At 46.2% G+C, this 18,256-nt stretch overlaps 1 long non-coding RNA gene across 8 annotated transcripts in view; it reads left to right on the top strand.

The window, feature by feature from the left end:
* The first annotated feature begins 6,641 nt into the window (after positions 1-6,641).
* Positions 6,642-18,256, top strand: part of LOC119251683 (uncharacterized) — a 110,484-nt gene continuing 98,869 nt past the window's right edge. For 5 of the 8 annotated variants that reach the window (XR_008553002.1, XR_008553003.1, XR_008553004.1 and 2 more), the window contains exons 1-2: positions 7,193-9,706; positions 12,980-13,534. This is a non-coding gene — a long non-coding RNA (uncharacterized LOC119251683). Of the gene's footprint in view, positions 6,713-7,190; positions 9,707-12,979; positions 13,535-18,256 lie in introns of those variants that run through there. The other 3 variants (XR_008553001.1, XR_008553005.1, XR_008553000.1) reach the window with 3 other exon arrangements.

Raw genomic sequence — 18,256 nt, 5'->3', positions numbered from 1 at the left:
TCGCGGCGGCGGCCGCGGCGCGATCGCCGGGCCCTCCCGGCTCCCCGGGCCGAGCGCGCGCCGAGCGGGCGGACGGGCGCGGCGGCCGAGCTGGCCCCTCAACTCCGCGCCGGGCCGGCGGCGGGCGGCGAGCGAGAAGTCCCCCAAAGATGCGGGGAAGGAGGGCTCCGCCTCTGGCAGAGGAGTTATAGTTCCCAGGCTGGAGCGTCTCTCCCTGCCCCTCTTTGCTTTCTTTCTTTCGCTCGCTCTCGCGCTCGCTCGCTCTTTCTCTCTCTCACCGCGCTGCAGTTTGCTCTGGCTGGCGGCTGCGAGTCTGGAGACCGTGCTAGAGTGGAGAGGAGTTTCTTGAAGGCTGGTTGCAGATGCTTCCAAGGCAAGTTTCTCGCCGCCTCCCGGCAAGTCCTTTTTTTTTTTTTTTTTTTTTTCCTCCTCCTTTCTCCTTCCCCTGAAGCAGTTGATTCCAGTTCTCGAGCGCTCTCAGGAGCTCAGGAAAGCGACATTGTCTCTAGCACTTAGTCCCTCTCCTACAATGCAAAGCAGAAAAGACTCTGGCTCCAGGACTCTCTGTGGGCGGAATCGGCACTAAGGAGTTTGTGCAATTATTTTGTTGCAAGGTAGGAAGCCAAAAAGCCTTCATGCAACAGACTGGCATGAATAAATGTATGTTTCCCCCTCCCTTCTGCAAGAAGGGAGCTGGTAATGGCAGAGTTCCTCCAGTGCAGACTCTTAAAAAGAGCGTGCAAGAACTAGAGACCCGGGAGCGGAACGGGCCTCTTCCCCTCACACACTGTTTCTCTTGCTGCAGCTTAGAGCAGACCCCAATTCCGCCTCGCGCCTCTTTATCCTTTCACAGTCTTGGCCGCGGCCAATCAGCCGCTGTAACCAACGCTTCCTCGTGCCAAGCACCACCCCCTGGCTTCCCATTGGCTTGGAACCCGATGCAATAATAATCTCCGCGTGCAATGAGAAGCTCCAAATCTGACCTCATTCCAATTTACAGAGCAAACTTTTTAAAAGGGCTAGAAGTACAGCTGAGATTTCTGCTGCCTCTTTTTTCCTTTTGGTGTGTGTGTGTGTGTGCGCGTGTGCGTGTGTGTCTGTCTGGTGTGTGAAGAGGATGTTAATGCATGAAATTATTAAGGGGAGAGACGGAAATGTATTCTAACCATTATGTTAGATAACAAGGGGCTTGCAAGGGGGGGAAGGGTGAAATACTGTAAATGGAAGCTTTCTGCTTAAAAGCCAAGTGATTATTTTTATTAGTTCTTTTCAGTATTAGAATAAAGAATCAGCCTCTAGTGCAAAATCTGTTCCTCTGCTCCTTCATCAAGCCAAGCGAGGTAGAAGTAAGGGGGGGGGGAGCACCAACAATAAATCAGGAGATATTGAAAACCATTAAGAAAGTGGTACCTAGACACCTGTCATCACAATTATTTCGACAACTCTCGGTACAGCACAGATGTTGATATATTGTATAAATCCCTCCAGAGCAATTTTTGTGCTGTTTGTAGAAGGCTAAGAAGAGGAATTTTTGCAATAATTGCTTGCTCTCTTAACCAAACAGGGGTTAACTATGGCTATTTGATGATTTAAGCTCCCCCATAAATCCTGGATAGCCCAAACAGAGGAGCTTGGGGTTGGAACACATTTGGCAGTGTTCTATAATTAACTCAGGAGGGAGAATTTCCACAGAGCTTTATATAGGATAATAAGGGAATGGAGTCAAGGATGGAAATCGATTTTACTTTCTAAATATTTGTCTTCTGCATTTTCAAAATCAACGATTGCTTCGCTCTCTCTTCCTCGTTACATACGTTGGCGTCTGTGTATTTTGTTATTTGAACCAAATGGAACTAAAAGACCAAGGTGCAGGAGAACTGTCTACAAGGAGGTGGTGACCAGTAGCAGAGCAGACTGGAGCCTCTGGCTTCATAGGAGACCTGGCAGTTAGTCCTTCTCACAGGTTTTGCAACCCTGGGGATGTGACCAAGTGTTGGTTTTCCTCATCTGTGATAGGGGAACACGAGAAACTGTAGAGGATTGTTTGGCTGGTTCAGTGACTTTGATGTGTGGTAAAGTGAACCCTCAGTGAGGGCTGTTATCCTTCCCTGGGTATGGCTCACACTGGAGACACTGCTTCGAGTAGCAGCAGCATGTTGTTGAGGGAACTAAAAAATTGAGGCTGACCACCGACATGGGCAGTTGGTGATCTGAGATCACACATCCCAGATCTAATCACAGACCGTGGGTGTGAGCCACATGGGGACAGCAGTCTATTTGGCACACATGTTCATTTGGCCTCAACATTTTTCCCTATCCCAAGGTGTCAAAATTAGAATCCTGTTAAAGATGGGTCTTCCTTAACACCATAATAGCAAACTGTTTTCTACACAGCAGTGATTGGTGGTTTGGAAGGGCCAGCCTGACATAATTCAGTCAGTTTTAGGCTCAGATCAAACTAGTGCTAAGCAGCAGATTTCTATTTATCTTGTCAAACTCTTATGGTATGTAGTAGACTGGCGAGAGGCCCAGGATGTCAGATTTTGAAATCTTACTGGAAAGAACACCTTTTGGAGACATGGATCTCTTAAGGATCAACCCCAAACAAAAATGTTTTTGTGGATAAAGAAAAAAAAAATTTTTTTTGTCCACTAGATATACCTTTTTTTTCCTTGTAGAAGGGGGGAAAAAAATCTTACAAACCAACACAAAAACCCACAGGCACCTTTTTTGCATATTACAAAGCTGGGTGTGTTATCATGCATTTCATTTCCATCGGTATGCACACCAAACACACCCCTAAATGTTACCAATCGGAGTCATTACTCTAATAAAAGGCCTATTATTTATAAAATCAATCTTTTCACTAGAGCAAAAAAAGAGAAACACTATATTGGAAGACTTGTACCAACTGATGATTTGAGGGGTGACTAGGTTGTGATAATTCAGTCTCAGTGAGTATCAGTGTAATTTATTATTTTTCTACAGCCATTTATGCTTCTGCCACTGAACATGATGGGGAAAATGGAAGCCAATTGGAGCATTTGGTGGTCATTTTTATTTGTGCTTAAACAGAGATTTTCAGAAGTATGCACTAAAAAAATAGCCACTGACCTATTTTTATAGGAGATATGTTTTCTGTATTTCAACAAATCTAATAGTTGTTAAGATGCACCATTGTTACATGCCACCAAGAAAGAAAACCTGCCAATGAAACTGACATCCATCTGGTTCTAGGCTGCTTTCTAGTTCAGAGATGTTGAAAATGGAAAGAAAAAAGTGCTTTTTAGAATTGAAGAGATGTTATAGTGTCTGTGAATGCTAGGACTTCTGAAGTCGGTTTGCTCCTGTGTCCCAGTGGTTCTCTTAAAATGTAAGAAAGCGTGTGACAAATGAAAAGATTATAAAAATCACCTTTCTCACCAACTGAGTCGTATGTGCAGGCCAGAATATGTGGAGCCTTGGAAAAGATTTCCGCATTCTCATTACCTAACTGTATTCTTTGTAACCAGTTCTCCATTACTGACATTTCCCCCCCAAATGCTAGATATTTGGTGGCCCCAGCTAAATCAGTACTCAGTGTTCCCTCTGCTGGCTCTACAGTACATGAAGTAATTCTTAATGCTACACTCTAAACCATATTAACAGAAAACCAAGATAATTTTGCGAAAAATAAAAATCCTGTTTTAGAATAATAAACTAGTTATCTTTACTGGCAATGATGCTAGACATTTCAAGCTTAAATTATGGTAAATACTTTTTTTTCCTGTGAAATAAAGGCATTCTGTTTGAGGTGCAATACAGTATCCACTAATTCATTCCTTTTCTTCTGCTTTCACACACCTGAACAACATAAAATCTCTCATCTACAAAATGGCATGGAATATGGATGGAAATAAGATTTTCTGTCCCACTGCTTAACAGATTCCTATAGCATAGAGGGAAAAGAAAAGAAAAAAACCTGAAGGGGAATTAGTTTAACAGATCTCCCGCATTTGCACTGATTTGCAAAATGTTGCTTTGCCTTGATTGTAGAAGCTAGTCTGACCTGACAAGTATTCAGCTCAGATAAAGTAAGGGGGTGGGGATGAGACACCCTGTCTTTGTTACTCTTTGCAGACAGAGAAGCCCTGGGAAATTTGATGGCATTGTCTTTTGTCAAATGGAAGAACCCCGGGCTTTTCAGTTCGCACTTCATGGAAAAGAACCCTCCTTGCAAGGCTGATTTACTCTGTGTAGCAGACGACACAACTTGCACTCTGTCCTTTGGGCTGATGAATTGTGCGGGACTGGGCCCTCCCTCTCGAGGGTGGTGGTAAAAATCCGTATAGGCGGATAACCCTTACTTGCCAAGCACTGAAATAGGGTTCTAGGCAAAATGAAGCCCCCACTCGATTTTTATTCTTAGAGTAAACTAAGAGGGAAGAATCCTGCCTTCTTCATCCCTTTTACCACTTTCTGCTCCTAACCAGTGACTTGGACATGTGGGCTTCCGTGCCAAGGCCAGCTCATTTTCCCTTTCCTCTCGACTTTCTCACGAGCACGAGCGGAAAACGAGTGTTCGCCTGGGCCAGGACGTTTGGAGCCTGAGCGCGAGCTTCTGCTCGGTGCTGCCGGGCGGAGGCCCACCCGCGGGCAGCCCGTGTGCCCTGCGCCGGCGGCGCTGGGGGGGGGGGCGCAGCCGCCAGGTGGCAGCGCTGAGCCTCCCTGCGCCGCGCGGACGTGGGAAAACGTGGGGACCGCCCGACCGCTTCATTCCCCCTCTTCTCTCCCGCGCCCCCTGCTCCTCGACTCTACCGTCCGTCGTGGCCGTTTGAACGGTCTGCGGGTGAGGGGGCGTGACGTGCGTCCTGATGATTCCCCCCGTGAATACGAGTCTGGGACCAGCCGCCGCCGCCGCCGGTTACTTGGCAGCGCCCCAGCCCCCGGGACGCGCGCTGGCGGGGGCTGGCGGGGGCAGGAGCGGGGCGTCAGCCCCGGGGCATCTGTGGCCGCGCGGGGGAGGACGTGGAGCACCTGCTCCGCGTCCCCCTCGGGCTTCGGAGAGCGGGACTCACGGACCAGCCCGGCCACCCTCCTCCCGAAAGATGGTTTCCCTCGCCGAGCGCCTCGCCGAGCGGCGCGGGGCTGCGCGAAGGGCGCTCCCTGCCCGGAGCTCGGCCGGGGTAACGGTGTCGGCCCCGCGCGCGAGCCTCGCCTTTCGATTACAGCCGCGCGGAGGAAATAGATTGGAATCGACTCAGGCTGTGCCTTTTGGAGGAAAGTCTTTCCGACTGTAAACATGTTTCAGGCGATCCTGTCAGCAGCATTTTAACACCCGTCTTCCGGGAAGGTTTTACGACGCGGGCAGGAGCTGCAGACACACACACACCCGGGAAGGGAAGGCGCTGTAGACACGCTCGCGCACACACGCACGCACGCGCCCCGAGGGAAGGAGCTGCGCGCTAGAGCACGCGCACACACACCCTTTTGAAGGAGCTGCACGCGCGCACAAGCACGCACACCGCCTCTCGAGGAAGGGAGCTGCGCGCGCACAGACAGGGCAAGGGAAGGGGCCGTGTGTGCGCGCGCACACACACGTGCACAAACACACACCCACCCACACCCTGGAAGGCGGGGCAGACACGCGCACACCTTGGAAGGAGCCGCAGACTGACCCCCGTGCGAGCGCGCGCAGCCCGGCGCCCTCGGGAGCGCGCCGCCTCCTGCAGAAGTTGCGACTGTCCCTAGCAGGCCGGGAGGGCGCTTCCCCGGAGCGCGGCCTCTCCTTCCTCCGCCCCCACCTCCGGAGCCGGCTTGGCCCTCGGCGCGGGTACCCAGTTCCCTCACGGCCGGAACTGACAGCCCCTCGGCCCTTGTCCCGCGTGCCCGCAGCCTGCATCCCGCCCGCCCGAGCGCCTGCTGCGCGCCCGGAGCCCACGCGCCGGCTGGTCTGCGACACCCGCACACGGGCTGGGCACCCCTCCCGGCCCTCCCCCCGCAGGCTGAGGCCCCGTTGAGCGTGCAGCTGCCCGGTCTCTGAGGGGGGGCGAAGCCGGAGCGGGGGCGGGGACAGGAAAAAAACAAAAACCAGACTAAGGGAGGTTGACGATTGGATGCCCCCGAATCCGCGAGTGTCCCTCCGCCGGCGTCCCGTCCCCGGGACTTGGAGGGGCAGGCGCGACTCTCCCCTCCCTCTTTCCTCGCTTCTGGGGAACAGGCTGGGGTGGGGCGCGTGTGGAGTCCGCGAGGGCCGCGGAGGCGCGCCAGGATGCCGGGCGCCTTGCCACGGGCCTCACGGGACACCCCGGTGATTTGCTCTTCCAAACTCCACCCACAACCTGTGCCCTGCGGTTTCAGGGCAGAGTCGGGCGGAGAGCGCCGAGGCTGCCTCCCGGGCGGGCGCGGGACTACTGAGAAGCCAGCTTTGCGGAGGGGCTCGCCGGCCGTGTCCCCTCTACATGGCGGGGTGGGGGGCGGGTACTCTCGACCCTTTTGCCTGTTACTGCGGCCAAACCGGGCGCAGACGTCTGGGTGAGCTGCCTTCGCCACCCGGGGGCGCCCGGAAACCACCCCCAGTGACCCGGCCCGAGGCTGGGGCGGGAGCGCGCCCCCACCCACCGCGTCCGCACCCCCCCCCAGCAGCAGAAGCGGCGGGAGCTGGAGCCGGTGGGGCGAGCGGTGGCCTCGCGGGCGCGCAACGCTGAGCCGGCGGCAGCCCGAAGCCCGCGGTGTGAGCCGGGCCGCGGCCACTGGAGGCCGCGCAGGGGCGGGCTGGGCGGGGGTTCTCCGGAGAAGGGGACCGCGCCGGGCCGAGGGCCGCGGGCAGGATGTCTCGTTAGGAGACGTGAGGCCGCGGGGAGGAGGGGAGGGAGGCTGCGCGGGAACGCGGGGCGGCGGGACCGTGCGCACCGCAGGGCCGCGGGGGGGGGGGGGGGGGGGGGCCCGCTGGCAGGCTCGCTGGGGGGGGCGGGTGGCGGGGGCTCGCCCGGGCCCGGCCCGCGGAGACCTGGAGTCACGTGTGGCAGCGGCAGCCGCGCGGCGGGAGCGTGGAGCCGGGAGGGGTGGGGTGCGGCGGGGCGGGGACCAGGGAACTCGGTGCCCCAGACCGCGCCGGGCGTGCTGCGCACCTGGCACCCGGGGCTCGCCATCTGCCGGGAGCTCAGCGCCTCTCGGGCCGGGGTGTGGCCTCCGGGGAGATAAGGACACCCCCGGGGAGCGGACGGCTGCGTGTCGCCCCGCCGCGAGCGCAGTCAGAGTTTATGGAGCTCCTACTGTGTGCCCCGCGCAGCCGCGGCCCCTGCAGCTGCTGGCTCGGGAGCGGTGCCATCTGCTCTGCTTCACCCGCAAGCTGGAGCGTATTGTAAATTCACAATGGGAACAATAACCTATAAGTGAGTTCACTGTGGCAAGGGATGGTTGAGGCAGACTGAGGGAGTCTGGTCTGGTCGAGCCGGGCATGAAAGTTTTGTGATGTTTCTCTACTTCCCGGAACGGGAGACTCCGCCCCCCCACATGCTCCCCACCCCCATGGTCTCACCACGCAGAGCTCACGATCAACAGTTAAAAAAAAGCGAGTGACACTTTGGCTAGCTGGGTTCACAGATAGATGCAGTGCAGTCCCTAAACCCTCAACATTGACTCAGTCATTTCATAGAGATCAGATCCAAAGCACTGCCTCCTTACAGCAAGTCTCCTCGAATGGCCCTCCACTGCCCTGAAAGGAGATTCATGGATTATACAACCTTCCACTCCCCCCACCCTTGTATTTCCTTTAAATCAACATCATGCTCAAGGTTCAGTACAGTGGAGAAGTACAAGGTACTCAGTAACCAACACACCTACGGATAACCAAACCGCATTTCAAATGTGCGTGCTGGGCCGTTTCTCCAGAACACTCAGAAGCCCCACATTTCCAAAATGCTCCATAGGGGGTACGACTGCCTAGATGTGCTTTAAGCACCGTGGACCCCAGGAAAATATGAAGTAATGGAGGGGGTTGCGCTTTATAGTCTAAATTCTTCTAATAATTTATCTTTAACGGGTACTATCGGGGTGCCCCCATCAGGTATTACCACTCTAGCGCACCCACCACCGGTCACCCGTATTCCACCGCCATAGTCCATTTTGCTTCCTTCCCTCTTTGTTTTTTCCTTCCCCTGCACCTCACTCCCTTGGTGCTTCAGTTTTGTAGTTTGCTATCAAGGGTTAGTTTTTCAGCTTGTCTTTATCTGACTATTAAATAGTTACTTTATAGTCCATGTATTAGTCCCACCATCTGGTATTTATCTTTCTCCTGACATACTTCACTTAGCATTATCCTTTCAATCGCCATCCACTTTGCCGCAAATGGCTCGGTTTATCTTTTTTGACCGCTTTGTAGTATTCCTCTGTGTGTGTGTGTATCACATCGTCCTGACCCATTATCTATTCTGGGGCACACAGGCTGTTTCCATAGTTTATAGTAAACAACTCTACAATAAACATGGGAGTGCACGTTTGTTTTGTTATTAGAGTTTGAATTTTTGGATAGATGCCTAGGAGTGGAATTACTGGGTCCGATGGCAGATCCATGGTTAATGTTTTGAGGCTCCTCCACACAGCTTTCCATAGAGCTGGACCAGTTTGAATTCCCACCTGCAGTGTAGGCGGTTTCCCGTTTCTCCACATCCTCACCAGCACGTGATGTTTCTGGTCTTTTCGATGGGGGCCATTCTCAAGGGTGTGAGGTGATAGCTCCTTGTGGTCTTGATTTGCATTCTCTAGCGAGTGATGGTGAACAGTTTTTCATCTGCTTGCTGGCCATTCGTATATTCTGAATTCTTTTTTAAAAAAAGATTTATTTATTTATGCACACACGAGCTGGGATACAGGCCAGAGGTGTGTGTGTGGGGGGGGAGAGAATTTACCAGAGACAGCGTGGGGAACAGGCAGACTGACTGAAATACACTGCTGAGGGGAGCAGCAGGCGGGTCAGGAGAGGTCTGCTGCACCATGTGGGTAGCTCCCTGGCGGGGGATCGAATTCATGCTGCAGTGAGTGGCTGTGGGCAGCTTCATAGGTTGTGTCTTAACCCCTTGTGCCACCAGGGAGACCCCTATTCTAAATTCTTAGTCACAGTGGCTGTGGAAGAGTCTTAGAGTAAATCAGCCTCCTGGTGTTTGTGTGTTTCTGTGACCCCTCCCGGACTGACATAGGACTTGGTCACATGACCTGTGGCCTGTGGGGCATTTAGCAATCATGGCGCACACAGTGGTTTGATAAGTGCCTGCATGTTGGGGTTTGTACACTTTAAATACTGAGAACGTCATGTAAAAAAGCTTGTCTAACCTTCTGGATGATGAAAAAGCCTTTTGAGAGAGCTGCTGTTTCCGTTGGAGTTCTAAGGCAGGAGTAAAACCGGTATTGCTGCTTGCGGCAGGGGAATTCTCTCTTCCTGGGGGAGGGAAGCCTGGGGGGAGTTAGTGTTTTTTGAAACTAATAAAGAATTGTATTTACTTAGGAGCATTCAGAATGTCAACAAAACAACTGCAGCTTTTTCCCCCTCAATTATGGCGGTATTCCGTTAGCAACAATTATTTCAAATAAGCGGCATCAGAGATATATCAGAGATAAGTGAAGATGAAAAATTACCAACCACGTATCTAACTAATTTGTGCTGTGCACCAACAAGAACCTGCTTTAAATTTCTATGCCAGGGTCCAACCCCTGTCGTGGACCAGGCAAGGTTAGTGGCTGTTGAAAACATCTCCAAGACAGGGCTGTGTGAAGACACATTCGCTCCGGGCGCTTTGGCTACAGGGACCACACCGGAGAGGGGAGTCCTATACTGTCAAAAAATTCAGACGGATGTAAGAAAATGGTACTGCGCTGAAAAAAAAATTAAAAGACAGTTGTGTATTAACTATACCAAAAATGACACTGTACTGTTTGAAAACAGACCTTAGCCTTACATTTTTCCCCTTTAAAACGAGTGCGTTGTGTGCAGGAGGGGTTAGATGCTCTGTAGACTCCCCTCCCCCCAAAAAACTGCACTAGAACCAATTTGCTCATCATCATCTTCCTTCTCTTCTGTCATTTCTTTTCAGCCTTGACAACCCCCATTTGGGCCACATCAGTCTTTCCTTCAGCTCTGTATAGAAATATCCCGCTCACATTTTTAAAAAAATATATATTTTTTAAAGATTTACTTATGCATACAAGAACTGGGGTACAGGCCAGAGGTGTGGGAGGGTGAGAGGATTCACCAGAGACAGAGCGGGGAGCACAACAGGCAGACTGACAAAGTACACTGCTGAGGGGAGCAGCGGGTGCGACGGGAGAGGTCTGCTGCACCATGTGGGTCCCTCCCGGGGAGGCTGGGAATCGAACTAGCGCTGCAGAGGCTGCGGACAGCCTCACAGCGCTGCGCTCAACCTGCCGTGTCACCTGGGAGGCCCTCCCGCTCATAGTTTTCCTTCAGTTCGTAGCTTGCTTTTCATAAGGCTGCTTCTCAGCTGAGCTGTGTTCCTCCACCTCCCTTCCCGTGTCGTTGCAGTGTCACCAAAGCATAATGAGGATCCTCTGATTTTTCAGTGATACACAGAACAAAGCAAGAAAAAGGCCGAAGGGGGCCCCTTCAATACATTGGGGTCCTTGAACTTGTGTTTTGTTTCCCCTTTGAAGGGGGACAGAGGTTTTCATTTCTTTTTCGTAACAGACGTTGCCTGCCTTCTCCTGTCTTCAAACTTTCTGTTTAGCAGACCTCGCTTCCACCTTGCTACAAACGTCATGGAAAACTTTAGGAAGTTAAGTGAAACTGCTGGGTATTGTGGCTTGTCCTGCCCCTGGCAAATTTGCACAAAAATGCATATGATGACATTTTGCCTCTCAGTTTCTTAGGATCTCCTTTGCCCCAATTACTCTTCCTCAGCGAGGCACGAGTCTCCCTGTGCCCAACCTGTTCTCGTGGGCCTTGAGCTGTCTGTACGGAGCACAGTGTACTGTGATGGCTGGAGAACAGAGACGCATCCTTTTTTGTTCTGTTCACTCTCTCCACTGATTGGCCGAGCTTCTCCCCCACTAGAGAGGGCAGTCTCCTTTACTCAATTTAAGTATTCCTCCAAAGCCACCCTCACATAAATACCCAGAAAAATGTTCTATCCGGGCACCTCATGAGCCAGTGAAGCTGACATGTAAAATTAACTAGTTGTCAACAGTCCTGTATTAGAGAAATTAATATACACAAGTAGCCACCCCAAAAGGTATTTTGATGAAAGATGGGGATCATCTTCATCCTTCCTTTCTGATCTCTTACCCCCCAACTAATAAATGACAGCAAAGTTTCCATAATTAGGATTCATTCCTTTAGATTAGAATATATATTTTTCTAATTAAAATACAGATAATCTAGGAAGGTGGTGTATTGAGCTGCCGTTGGGCAGTAATAGTTTGCAGCTTAGTTCTTTGATGCCCTTCCCAGGAGAGTTATGTAGGTAGGTTTTCACATAGGCTGGACACGTTGGGGACCGGGAAAGAAAGACCACTTGAGGAGATTTGAATGTAATACTCACAGGAAACGGTTGCGGTATGACTAGGAGAAAAGGAAAAACTAGAGCTTAAAGTTTGCTGCCCACTTAAAGCCTATAGCTTGACTTTCTTGAGACTGGAAAGTCCCAGATGTTAATATGCAAGATAGTATCACTAAAATTACTTCAGGTTTAAGGTATGATACAGCTTAGCTCAGAATAGATACAACTTTCCTTTTCATGTATATGCCTCAAGGGTAAAAGAAAAAGAAAAAAAAGGACTAAGGAAACTCCAGCCCAGGTAATTAAAGGATATTCTTTACTAACCTTCCTTTAGAAGTAATTTTATTATGCTAATCATTGCCTGTAATATCTAGTAGTCCAAACAATAGTCACTAGAGTATTAGAATTTAGAGGATTAAAAAAATAATCATCAGAAAAAATGCTCTGTCTTTGTGGTAGTTTAGGTATCTCCTACTGTGTTGCCTTGATAGGCTGGACTATGCCGAGATACAGAAGTAGCCTGGAAATGCAGTGACTCGACATATTTGTTCATTTTTTCCTTCTTTCCTCCCAACCTCCCTCCCTCCCTCCCTCCCTCCTTTCTCTGATTTAAAGACTTCTGTGGAACCAGCAACTTTTCAAAGTGGTTCCCTTTTCCAAAAGTAGCATAGGAAAGCAGATCGAGTGGTGCATAACCAAACATGTGCCCTCCATGGTTACCATGAACAAAGAGTATAGAGCACGCGCATTCAGCCTCTCCGGGAAGTGGCGAGTCCTGTGTTCATAGTCCGTTGGACATAACAAGGCCCACGGCCCTGCCTGAAGACCTAGAAATAGGACACGCCTCTATGTCCCAGAAAATTGGACAGTAAGCATGGATGGATACTAGAAATCCGTTCCATGTGACCTGGGAATCAATAAACCTCATCTAAATTTGCTATTGAGTGAATTTAAGTAAATTCTATTTTCCTTTTGCTGAATATTAAAGTCAAAAGTTATACCCTGCCAGGAAATTTTTTTACCTAGACTAATATTTTAGGATGTTGTTTCTTTAAAAACTATAAGATGCAACCTATGAAGCTGTTTGCAGCCACTGCAGCATGAGTTCAATCCCCAGCTAGGGAACTACCCACATGGCACAGCAGGCCTCTTCTGACTTGCCTGCTGCTCCCCTCAGCAGCATACTCAGTCAGTCTGCCTGTCCTGTTCCCCATTCTGTCTCTGGTGAATCCTCTCACCCCCCCCAAACCTCAGGCCCATATCCCTGTTCTTATATGCGTAAATAAATAAATCTTTAAAAAAATAAATAAGCTGCTAGTCAAGTCATACTAGGGGGAGAGAAATCAAAATACTGGGCTGTTGGAAAAGTCATGACATATTTTTGCATAGGAAAAAAATGTCACAACTTTCCAACAACCCATTTCATTAATGTATATTTTTATATATAGATATATTTCTCATATATATATTCTCTTTTTCATATTATTCAGATTTTGAAGTTGAATGAGGAGGGAAGCTGAAAAGTTAAGTCCCAAACTTCTGAAAGATAGAGTTGTAAGAGTGGAGGAGATGAAAACCTACCGATCTCTCAATGAAAACTACAGGAAGATTGGGCCTCCCTGGTGGCGCAAGGGGTTAAGACGCAAGCTATGAAGCAATCTGCAGCCTCTGCAGTACAAGTTCAATCCCCAACTGGACAGGAAGCTACCCACATGGAGCAGCAGACCTTACCTGACTCACCTGCTGCTCCCCTCAGCATTGTATATCAATCTGTCTGTTCTGCTCCCTGCTCTGTCTCTGCTGAATCCTCTCACCCCCCACACCTCTGGCCTGTACCCCAGTTCTTGTATGCATAAATAAACAAATCTTAAAAATAAAACAACAGTATGAAGGTTATATCCAAGAAAGGGCTGGGCTAGAAATACAGAATAAAATCTCGATGTGTCCTGGTACTTGGAAGACTTAAAGTGTGGAGTCTACAAGTAACACAAGAATGTCTGACTCTCAGAATGTTGGAACTACAGATGGACTGAATTTAGCGGAAGGTAGGAGCCTATCCTAAACAAGTATATTCTTGATTGGGTTGGGGTGATCGGCCAGTCTTGTCTGCTTAATAGAAAGAACAGTAATTTTAATCTTTTCAGTTTATATATATATACACACACACACAATGTTCAGCATTCAATTTCAAATTATGAGACATGCAGAGAAACAGGACAAAGCAATTGATCAATAGAATTAGACAACAGAAGCAGACCCATAGATCATCCATCCAGATGTCAGATTTAGCATACATAGAACTTATTAAAATATTTTTTTAAAGATTTATTTATTTATTTATACAAGCACTGAGTACAGTCAGAAGCGCAGGAGGGTGAGAGAATTCACCAGAGCCAGAGCGGGGAGCAGAGCAGGCAGAAGGACCGAAGGACACTGCTGAGGGGAGCAGCAGGCGGCAGGAGAGGTCTGCGCGCCATGTGGGACCCTCACTGGGCGGCCGGGGATTGAACTGGTGCTGCAGAGGCTGCGGGCAGCTTCGCAAGCCAGCGCTCAACCGCTGCACCACCGGGGAGGCCCTAAAATATTTCTTAATAGAAGGAATAGAGAATTGGAATCTTTGAAAAAAAAAAAAAACAAAACATTTTAGATATAGAAAGTACACTGTCTTAAATTAAGAATTGATTGAATGGCCTTATATTAAGTCAGAAAAAAAGGACAAGACAGGATTTGTCAATCCAGTTACAGGTAATAGAAAATATACAAATGTAAGCATGGGAAAAAAAGCAAAGCAGTGCCAGGGATATGAAAGATATGACAAATGACTTAACATTGTGTTATTTATGTCTTATAAGGAGGGAAGGGAAAATGGATCCGAGTCATGTTTGAAGAGATGATGACTGAGAATTTTACCAATCAGTGATAGACGTAAATCCATAGGACCAAGAATCTTAGTGAAATTTTAAAGTATAGAACCTTAAGAGTAGAAGAGACGGAGGCTGGTATTTCACAGGACTAATATTTCACATGTATTTCTCTCTGATAGCTGTAGGATTAAACTAAAAATCAACAATGAAAAGGTAATCAGCCCCAAATGCTTTGAAAGTAGTCACCATACTTTTAAATAAACCGCATTAAAAAGGAGGACCCACATTAAAAATTAGAATGTATTTTGAACAGATTGAAAATGAAAATATGACATCAAAATGTAGTCATCAGAAAGTTTATAACTTTTTTTTTTTTTTTTTTTTTTTTAATATTTATTTGTTTGTTTGTTTTGTTTGTACATGCACTGGGTACAGTCAGAAGCGAGGGAGGGTGAGAGAATTCACCAGAGCCAGAGCGGGGAGCAGAGCAGGCAGAAGGACCGAAGTACACTGCTGAGGGGAGCAGCGGGCGGCAGGAGAGGTCTGCGCGCCATGTGGGACCCTCCTCCGGTGGCCGGGGAGCAGCCGGGGATCGAACTGGCGCTGCAGAGGCTGCGGGCAGCTTCGCAACCCAGCGCTCAACCGCTGCGCCACCGGGGAGGCCCAGAAAGTTTATAACTTTTAACACCTATATTAGAAAAGACCTCTTTGATTCCAGCTGGAGAAATGAAAGAGAAGAAGGAAGAACAATTGTAAACATAAACCCAGGAATAAAAGAAATAGAATCTGGCTGGCACACTATTGAGTAGAATAAATAATAAGTTCGTTCTTGAAAAGGTGAATACCCTAGCAAGATTGATCAAGAGAAAAAAAAAAAAAACTACCAGTATCATATATATAAAGGGTACACCATACAGATTATACAAACATTAAAAAGATGAGAAAGATAATCAAAATTGTATACCAATCAATTAACAACTAAAAGAAATGTGAGAATTCCTTGAAAGATACAACTTAAATACTAAATACTGATATTTAAAGAAATCTGAATATTTTTATAGTTATTAAGGAAATTGAATCTCTTATGTAGAAACTTTCCCTTCAAGATAATGTGCCTCATGATCCCTTCTAGCTTCACCCATGTTGCTGCAAATGGTATTGAGTTTATGCTTTTTGATTGCTAAATAGTATTCCATTGTGTATATATATCACATCTTCCTGATCCAGTCGTCAATTTGGGTTGTTTCCAAATCTTAGCTATAGTAAATAGTGCTGCAGTAAACATAGTGGTGCAGCTATCTTTTTGAATTCATGTTTTTGTGTCCTTTGAGTAGATTCCTAGGAGTGGAATTGCTGGGTCATATGGAAGCTCCGTTTTTTAGAAGTTTCAGGAACCTCCACACAGCTCTCCATAGTGATTGGACCAGTTTGCATTCCTACCAGCAGTGTAGGAGAGTTCCTTTTTCTCCACATCCTTGTGAACATTTGTTGTTGGCTGTTTTTTTTTTAAATGTGTGTCATTCTCACTGGTGTAAGGTGATATCTCATTTTGGTTTTGAGTTGCATTTTCCGATTATAGTGATGTTGAACATTTCTTTATATAGGTCCTTCACCTCTTTTGTTAGGTTTATTCCCAAATATTTGTTGGGTTTTTTTTTTTTTTTTTTTGGTTTCAATTATAAAAATTTCTTAATTTCTTCTTCATCAGATTGATTGTTTGCATACAGGAAGACTACTGATTTTTGCATGTTGATTTTGTGTCCTGCTACTTTACTAAATTGGTTTATAATTTTGATTAGTTTTTCTGTGGAGTTTTTAGGATTCTCTATGTTTATTACCATATCCTCAAATAGTGATAGTTTCATTTTTTCCCTATTTGGATTCCTTGTCTTTCTCTTGTTTTATTGCCCTGGCTAGGACTTCCAGTGTTATATTGAAAAGCAATGGTGAGAGAGGACATCTTTGCATTGTTCCAGATCTTAAGGGAAAGGCTTTCAGCTTTTCACTGCTGAGGATAATATTGGCTGTGAGTTTGTCGTACATAGCTTTTATTATGTTAAGGTATGTTTCTTCTTTCTCGTGCATTTCGAGGGTCTTCATCATAAATGGATGTTGAACTTCATCAAATGCTTTCTCAGCATCTATTGATATGATCGTATGGTTTTTGTTTTTCTTTTTGTTGATGTGTTGTATTACATTAATTGATTTTCGATGTTGAAACATCCTTGCGTCCCTGGAGTAAGTCCCACTTGATCATGGTGAATTATCTTTTTGATGCATTGTTGGATTCTGTTGGCTCAGTGTTCATTAGAGAGATTGGCCTGTAGTTTTCTTTTTTAGTGTTGTCCTTGTTTGGTTTTGTTATTAGTATAATGTTGTCTTCATAAAACATATTTGGTAGTATTCCTTCCTTTCAATTTTTTTTCTTTTTTTTTCCCCCTTCCTTCCAATTTTTTGAAAGAGTTTGTGTAAGATAGTTCGTTTCTGAATGTTTGGTAGAATTCATTTGTGAAACCATCTGGTCCTGGACTTTTGTTTAGGGGAGGGTTTTGATTCCTGTTTTAATTTCACTGCTTGTAGTTGGTCTGATTAGGTGTCCTATACCTTCTTTATTTAGCTTTGGATGATTGTATAGTTTTAGGAATTTATCCATCTTTTCTAAATTGTTGAAATTGCTGCTCAGTGAAATTAGCCAGAAGGAAAAAGAAAAATATTGAATGGTTTCACTTATAGGAGGAATATAGGGGAACCGAATAAGGCATCAGGGAAAAAATATTTATAATAAATATGTAATTATTATATAAGATTATATTATATTATTATATTATAAAAACAACAAACAAGTGGGCAACCATAAATAAGAGATATTCTGCTAGGGATGGGGAGGAAAAGGGATCAGAGTGGGGGAGTGAAGAGCACACAGGACTATGGTGAAGGTTCACGGGTGAATTAGTGGTGGGAATTTTACAGGGAATACACAATGATGTAAAAGATATAATTAAATAAATACACACACACATATAAAAGAAAATGCATTTCACTGGTGAATTTTCCAAAAGTTTAAGAAATAACACCATTGTTATAAGAATAATTTATAAATGAAATGCCTCACAATTGATTTTATAAGTCCATATAAATTTAATACCAGAACTAGCAAGGATATTAAAAGAACAGAAAATTACATTCCAATGTTCCTCATAGACACAGAGGCAACATTATTTTAAAATAATTTAAAATTGTTAGTAATTTTAAAAATATTAATCAGTAATATATAAAAAATATATATTACATGATGACTACATAGGAGTTAATCTAGAAATGCAAGTTGATTTAATATTAAAAAATAAGTCAGTATTCCATATTAATAAAGTAGAAAATTCATATAATGTTAATTGATATAAATTAACAACAAAAAGCGTAGGATAAAAGATTCAGCAACCAGCTAGGATAAAAACTTCACAAACTAGGGATAAAAGGGAACATTTTCAATCTAACAGCTAACTTTAATATTATATTTATCAAAGAATTTTGAACACTTTCTGCCTGAAGTAGGAAACAATACAAGGATATCTGTTCTCATCCCTTTTCTTCAGTCATTGTACTGTCGGTTCTAACCAATATAGTAAAGCAATAAAAAGTATTAAGAGATATAAAAATCAAAAACTTTTTATTCATAGACAAGATTTTCTATCCATAAAAACCAAAATAGCCTACATATTGTTAAAATTAATAAGAGCTCAGTATAGTCAGAATGCAAACAAATAGTATTTTCATATGCTAACAGCAAGCAAAACAATGTAAATCATATACCATTTAGAATATCAAAAATCATAAAATTCCTCTCATTTACTCTAGTGAAAGAGGTAAAAATCCTCTACTCAGAAAACTATAGAACTTTTCTGA

The sequence above is a fragment of the Talpa occidentalis genome, unplaced genomic scaffold (genome assembly GCF_014898055.3).
Source record: "Talpa occidentalis isolate TD23 unplaced genomic scaffold, MPIMG_talOcc4v2.1 talOcc4.2, whole genome shotgun sequence".
NCBI lineage: Eukaryota > Metazoa > Chordata > Mammalia > Eulipotyphla > Talpidae > Talpa > Talpa occidentalis.
The sequence above is the reverse complement of the archived record's forward strand: the minus strand, read 5'-3'. Positions and strand labels throughout refer to the sequence as shown.